Here is a 7,456-nt window from a genome sequence, read left to right as displayed (position 1 = left end):
CCGGACGTTTTGCCACCCCGAAATTTGCCCACCACGTGGGCGGCTCCCGACCCTCGCCCAGTCAAGTGGCTGGCCGCACCGACGGACTCCAGGCAGAGGATGCGAGCGCTTGCCCTTGGCTGCAGCCACCCACTCCCTGCAACAGCACAAACCCTGCCCCCGCCCCAGCCACCTCCGCGACGGACCCAGAGAGACGACTCTCGCCCCGCAGCTGCCCCCGACCCTCCAGGGCGCTCACTCGCGGGGCTGGTGAGGCGGGGGCAGCGTCGTAGCCCGGGAGGCACGGCAGGCTCCCCTGGCAAACGTCGCTCCCGGGTAGCAATGCCCTCATCCGACGCCCTGAATCGCTGGTACACTGAGCAAAAGTGGGCTCGATAGACTGGAGGGCCTGGAGAGGGGGCGGCTACTGGACGCCTGACCTGCTCCTGCCTCCGCTGAGTTCTGGGCCCTGGGAAATTCCGTGATTTGTCTGTACCCAAAGGCTTCTGAGCTCCGGAGCTGGTGGGCTGGTGGGGTCCCCAGCACACACAAACCCCAACTGACAAACCTTGGCCTCAAACTCCATTTTCAGGCCGGGCCCTGCCACTGCCAGCTTTGTAGGAATACCTTTGGGGGGAGTCTTCACCCTCTCTAGTCGCTACCCATTTATCTGTAAAGGGGAATAATGACATCTATACTGCATGTGGCGCTGCAGGATAATGCCCTGGACCTCAGGGTCAGTTTGAACCTCAAGGTCGGTGGTTCAAACCCACCAGCCGCTCCTCGGTCGCTATGGGTCGGTACCGACTGAACGGCACTTAACAACAGCAACATATCACACACATGGAGTGGTTGGAAGGCCCAAACAAGGCAGAACCCAGTAAGAGAAGGTTCCAAATTCTGAGGTACCACCACTAGCTCTGCCACACTGACCTCTAGCCACTGGCCCATAGACATTGTCAGTGGGAACCACCCCAACAGAACTCCCAAGTGACCTCTGGTCCCTTGTATCCCTCCTCACACCCCGGAGCTAGATCTTGTGGTGTGAGGAGGCCACACAATGCCCACAGGGACAGACCAGGGGTGCTTAGGGCTTGTAGGACACCCGGATCCCGCCCCTGCTTGGAGATCCTCCACCCATCACAGCCGCACGTTCAAACAGTGCTAACTGCAAGACGGCTGAGAGGGGGAGTCCTTCTAGCTTCCCTACAATATTGATGAACCAGGGGAGAACTCGGGCCAGGCGGAATGTAGCCTCTAGCTCGCGGAGGTGGGGAGGCGGTTCCTCCCTCCCTCATCCGGAGCCTCTCCTGTACTCCGCGGAGCTCTGCCCAGGAGACCAGCAAGTCTGGAGGCCGAGCGCCCCCTCCCTCCCAGTTGCAGGAACCGACCCGAAGGTGCTCGGGCCTCTCCGCGGGGCAGAGCAAAACTGGAGCTAGTGCGGGTTTGCCAACCGGAAGACAGATTCAAAGGCCCTGGAGGGTCCTTTTACTTCCTTAGAGCTTTCTCCAGAGTTCCCATGGTGAACACACCACTCTGTCCTCTTGGGTTTCCACATTGTGCCTTGTCCTGGAACTAGTATTACACAGGCAGGAAGGAGATGCCTGAGCCCAAATTTCCTTAAATCTTCCCACTACCGACTTGTGCCCTAGCCCAATAGCACTGCCCACCACCACAGTACCCAACCACTTGGCAAACGTATTCTTTAAGAGCCAGCCCAAGCTTTCCTCCTTGATGAAACCCTCTTATCTTCTTGTGCCCCGAATAGGTTGTGCTTTATGAGGTCCTCAGCTGCTATCTTGTTGCCTGTCCTGGAGGACAGGGACCAGGCTTCGTGGGCCCTGACTGGTGTCAGAACTAGCAGTGGTCAGAGGGGGCTTAGTAAATGAATGATTGCTTGAGTGAATGAGAGCCACCTTTAAAGCCAATGCAGGACTTAACAACCCCCACTTCCCAGTAGTGTTCCTGGCCTTCCTAGCTCCAGTCCTACTTACCGCGAGCCCCACCTAGGTTGGGTGGGATGGAGGAAGAGGAGGGGCACAGGAGAGGACCCCACACCTTGGGAAAGTACATCATCCTGCCTATGACCCTCTGAACTGAAGAGAAGCAAAAGCCACCCCACCTTCACTGGTGAGAGACGGGAATTCAGAGGAGGGTCCTCATTTTACTCCCCTGGTGGAGGGGCTGCCAACCCAGGAGGGGCCGCCAACCCGGCTGCTGGTCATCTGCTGGGAGGGAACTGGGTCAAGCGGTAGTCAGAAACCATCTGCTCCAGAAGCTGGGATTATCCTGCCCTCTGCTGATCCCCCAGCCCGCAGGAGCCAAGAGTGTAAATTGAGTTCTTCCAGATCATCTTGTGCTTTCATGTGGGAGGGGGGGGGGTCTCCCAGCCCCCTCCTGAGGGGCAAGAACCTGTTCCTGATGCTTCAAAGCCTCATTTAGCACTAGGCACAGTTCTCCATCCATTGATGACCTCAACCTCCAGCCTCTGCCAGGGATGGGATGGCACCTGTCTGTTTTGAATACAAGAATGCACATCAGTGTTGTAGTCAATGCCCATGGCATGGGCCACAGAGCCAGCAACCCCCACTCAAGACGCTGGATCCCTGCCACCAGCAAAGGACTTGGGTTCAATAGGGAAGGCACAAAGAAGACATAGGGACACTGTGAATTCAGGCTTTCTCCAGGGAGCTCAGAGCACTGGCACTCACACCTCACACTAGTTCCTTTGCATGTCCTATAATTGTCAGTTTGAGGATGATGAAAATTTCCCAAAGTGACAAAGCAAATCAGAAAAAGTAGAGCCTCAGGACTTATCTGAAACAAAACAAAACAACAACAAAAAAAACCTGTGTACAGTTCCTGGCCACTTGGCCCCTGAAAAGTGTAGTGGTAAAGAGAAAGCAAATAGTTAACTCACCCAGATGCAACTCAGAAGAAAGACCTGACAATCTACTTCCAAAATCCAGCCATTGAAAGTCCTACGAAGTACAGTTCTACTCTGACACACACAGGGTTACCATGAGTTGTAGTTGACTTGATGGTAACTCAGTGTCCTGCCAACTGTCATCCCAAAGCACAGGCGATGAACAGCCCAGGCCTCCAGACACCAACGGTGAGCCCCACAGAATACTCCAAAAATACTTCACCTCGTGAACATTGGAAAGTGAGGGTAGAAGGGTTGTTTTGATTAGAGAGCCCCAGATTTCCCAGCAGGGCAGTTATAACTGTTGCCCTCAAGAAATACGAGCTAGATGCATCTGTAAATTCCACCATGGCCTCAGCAACTACTTTAGGCACTTGTCATCCCTAGTAGCTTCTATACTGCTGGTCTGTGGCTGCCTAGCACTCAAATCAGTTCCTGAATCAGTGAACTTATGAACTAATTAACCCTGAGTGGCACAAACAGTTAAGTGTTTCACTAGTCACCAAAAGGTTGGTGGTTTGGACCACCCAGAAGTATTTCTCAAGACAGGACTGGCAATCTGCTTCTGAAAGTTCACAGCCTTGAAACCCCAGGGAAACAGTTCTGCTCTCCACACGTGGGGTCACAATGTATTGGAAAGAACGTGATGGCAACTAACAACAACAATGGGTAAAGAAGCTGAGGTGCCAACATGTGGCTCTGGTGAGGTTCTGCAGATCAGCAGCTGGCCTGGGACTAAAGCGCAGGGTCCACCATGAGTGTTCTCCTTCCTTTATGCATAAGCATGCACCCCAAGCATACCTCACCTCTGCATCTCCCATTCTGCCTGCTAAACTAGGCTTTAACACAAAGCCATTTTATAGAGCTTCACATCAGGTGAGTTACTTTTGAGCTTACTTCCTCAGCTCCCTACCCTCATTTGTTAGCAAGCACCAGGAAAATCACTATGTTCTGGGCTCCAGTTTTAGTAAGACCTGTTGTTCTTCTTAGGTGTCATCGAGTCGGTACCAACACATAGTGACCTTATTATGCACAGCAGAACGAAACACTGCCCAATCCTGGGCCAGCATCACTACTGTTGCCACGCTGAGTCCACCAATGCTGCCACTTGGCCAATCCATCTCGTTGAGGGTCTTCCTCTTCTTCTCTGACCCTCCACCGTACCAAACATGATATCCTTCCCCAGGAGCCACTTAAAAAGCAGCTCTGGTAGCATAGTGGTTACGAATCTGGTTGCTAACCTCAGGGTCAGCAGTTCGAAACTACTAGCTGTTCCACAGGAGAAAGATGATGCTTTCTGCTTCCGTAAAGATTTATAGTCTCAGAAACCCTATATAGGGTCGCTATGAGTCGGAATCGACTCCACAGCATATTACCACGACCACCAGGAGCTACTTAAAAGACCCTGAAGTCCACTTCCCCAAGCAAGGGCTGGAGTCTACCCAAGGCTGAGTGAGTGTAGGATTCAACATGTTTTGAATGCTTGGGAAATCTTCCGACTGCAGGCCCATGGGGATGTCCAAGTAGAGGCACTAAATACAGTCATTGGCCGGTGGCCCACTTCAAATTGCTATTCACAAACTATTCCTAGCATAGCATTCCTTTCCATTCATTAAGTAAGCATGCCGGACCAGTATCTGGGGAGCAGGAATGCATATCATAGTCTCCTACCCTCACATCCCCAAAGTCTATTGGGGAGATCAATCCTCGAGCATTTATGGCTCATGGTGATTACTAGATGATGGAGATGCAGTGGGCACATCTACCAGGAGTGTCAGCAGAAGCAGGATTTGTGATAAGCCTTGAAAAACAAGAAGGCAATGTCTAGATAGACATGAGATAGGAAGGTAGTCAAGGAGAGGAATTGTGATGAATAGCATGAGAAAGGATATCTGGGGACATTAGTGACTGAGAGACCCAGATCAGGTGGGAGAAGATGAAGGCCAGGTGTAATGGTTAGGGTTCTGTGTCAACTTGAGTAGACAGGATTTCCAGAGGTTTAGTTGAGATGGGAATCCATGGTGATGAAACCTAATACAGGCATAGTCTACTTTATGATGAGTGGCTATGAGTAGCCAATCAACTGAAGGGATACTTCCTTGGGGAGGTGGCCTGCTCCCAATATAATGGTCACAAGGGAAGGACTCTTCCTTTCTCTTCTACTGGGGACCTGGGATTCTGCCATTGTAAGCCATTTTCTTGATTTTATATATGTATATATATAAAGAGAGAGAGCTCTGGTAGCGTAGTGGTTATGAATCAGGCTGCTAATCTCAAAGTCAGTAGTTCAAAACTACCAGCAGTTCTGTGGGAGACAGATGAGATTTTCTGCTCCCATAAAGATTTACAGCCTGGGAAACCCTATGAAGGGTCGCTATGGATCGGAATCGACTCAACAGCACTTAACAACAACAACAACAAAATATATATATATATACACACATACATATACATACAAGGAGCTCTGGTAGCGTAGTGGTTACGAATCGGGCTGCTAACCTCAACGTCGGCAGTTCGAAACTACCAGCGGCTCCACGGGAGAAAGATGAGGCATTCTGCTCCCGTAAAGATTTACAGCCTCGGAAACCCTGTACAGGTCACTATGAGTCGGAACCGACTCCACGGCATATAACAACAACAATATATATATACACACACACATAGACACACTCACATATATATGTTTCACTGGTTTTGCTTCTCTAGAAAACCCAGCCTAAGACATGTGGTTCTGAGAGAGTGGGGTTCTAGAGAAACAAAATCATTAACGGTGAGTTTTCTAAATTGATTCTCAAATGTGACTCAAGGCACTGACAGGGTGAAGACTTGTCTGACTTCCACTTCATAGGAATTGGCCTTGGGCTGATTTTGAGTTTGGTCCTCTTTTCCCCTCTTGTAATCAGAGGCATCAGACTTGGTCCCCACGTGGTTTTTGCAGTTGGCATCAGGAGTGGGAGTCATTGCAATGACTCTAGACTCATGGAAGCATTTGGTTTTATAACAGAAAGAACATAGGGGCATGGGATAAAATACTTAATCAGCGAGGAGACTCCGCTTCTGGAGTTGCCTGGAGCCTATGACATGCTGGTAAAAACTATGGCTGATATAGGGCCTGGACCTACTGGAATCCACCCTGCAAGAGGCCCAAGCCATATGCATATGAATGGGGTTAGTAGATAGGAGAAAACATTGAACTTGAGTGTTTTCAAAAGGTGTATGTGTTTGATTGCCTTATGGATATTGGTTTTTCCTGCCTATTATTGTAAAATAGACAGGCATTTGTGAGAAAAGTAATATTAGGTGTGAAGATTACAGAGAGCTTGTAAGTCCACCTTCAGCCTATATTTGACTGGATTTGCCAAAAGAGAAGTTACGAAGTTGCCTGGGGAAAAATAGCTTCTTGGTTTAAGCTTTTATAGAGTATGGGGCCTTAGGTAGAATCATTAGCCCCCACCCAGAACCTTTAGAATTAGGATCTTTGCATTTGAAAACACATGCAGACCAACCCAAAACTTTTAGGAGAAAAGTATTTTCATGATTGAAAGAAAGCAGACAAAAAAGCAGACAGTTTGGTATTTTGAGTTTCAAAGGCATCAGTGCAAGGAATAATCGGCCATCAGAGAAACACCCCTTCTAGGACTGAAAGTTAAAGGGAACTAGCGAGCCGAGCGCCGTATGCTTGCTGGTGACCACTGGGTCTACATGTGAGTGGAACTGTGGAAATGCAGCAGTGAAGACACATGCTGAATTTGGACATGTTCTGTTGGCACCCTTTGACCTAAGAGGAGAGGAAAGACTGGCAGGTCTGAAGTTTAGGGAGTTGTGTGAACTCCTGAGCTTGTAGGGGCTAGGACTGAGAGTGAAGGGGCCAGCTGGTGTGAAGTACAGGGATGTGTGTGTGAACTCCCAAACTTGCAGCTGGTACCCATTGGACCTAGCTTAGGCGGCTAGGGCTGACCTCACCAGAACCTGACCAGATGAAGATAAAGATAATTGATACTCTGAGCAAGTGTCAATTGCTACAATTTGATGAATTGGACCTTTGCTTATGATTGCAGTTGCTCAAAATTCCAAATGGAATGGAAGATTCTTCATATCAAGAAATATGTTTGTCTCCTCACTAAGACAACTTAGATATTGTCTATCAAAACTGGGGGGGGGGGCTATAAAGGCATGAAGTGACTGGCTTACACGCTTTTAAGAGTGTTCTTAGTTTTAGAATGAGGGGACAAAGGAGAATCCCCACTGAATAGTTTCCCTCTTTTCCAGATGGGTCTGGTGAAAGAGGATGGGGGATGATACTGATAGGATTTTATGATTTCTATGTGAGGATTTGTTAGTAGTATTAATTGTGATTGTCAAAACTGTAATTGTAGAAGATGTGTAACGAAAAGGAGGCAGTAGTTATCTTTCATTTCAGGAAACAGACGATCCCAGAACTGTCATTAAAGAAGGGCCTAAGTGGAACATGGGATCCCTGCCTGGAAAAGCAGTAGCAGCAGAGACAACAGCAGAGGCAGTAACATGGAGAGACAGAGCAGCTATGGACTG

Source organism: Chrysochloris asiatica, unplaced genomic scaffold (genome assembly GCF_000296735.1).
Source record: "Chrysochloris asiatica unplaced genomic scaffold, ChrAsi1.0 scaffold00123, whole genome shotgun sequence".
In the NCBI taxonomy this organism is placed as follows: Eukaryota; Metazoa; Chordata; class Mammalia; order Afrosoricida; family Chrysochloridae; genus Chrysochloris; species Chrysochloris asiatica.
Note: the sequence above shows the minus strand (reverse complement) of the source record.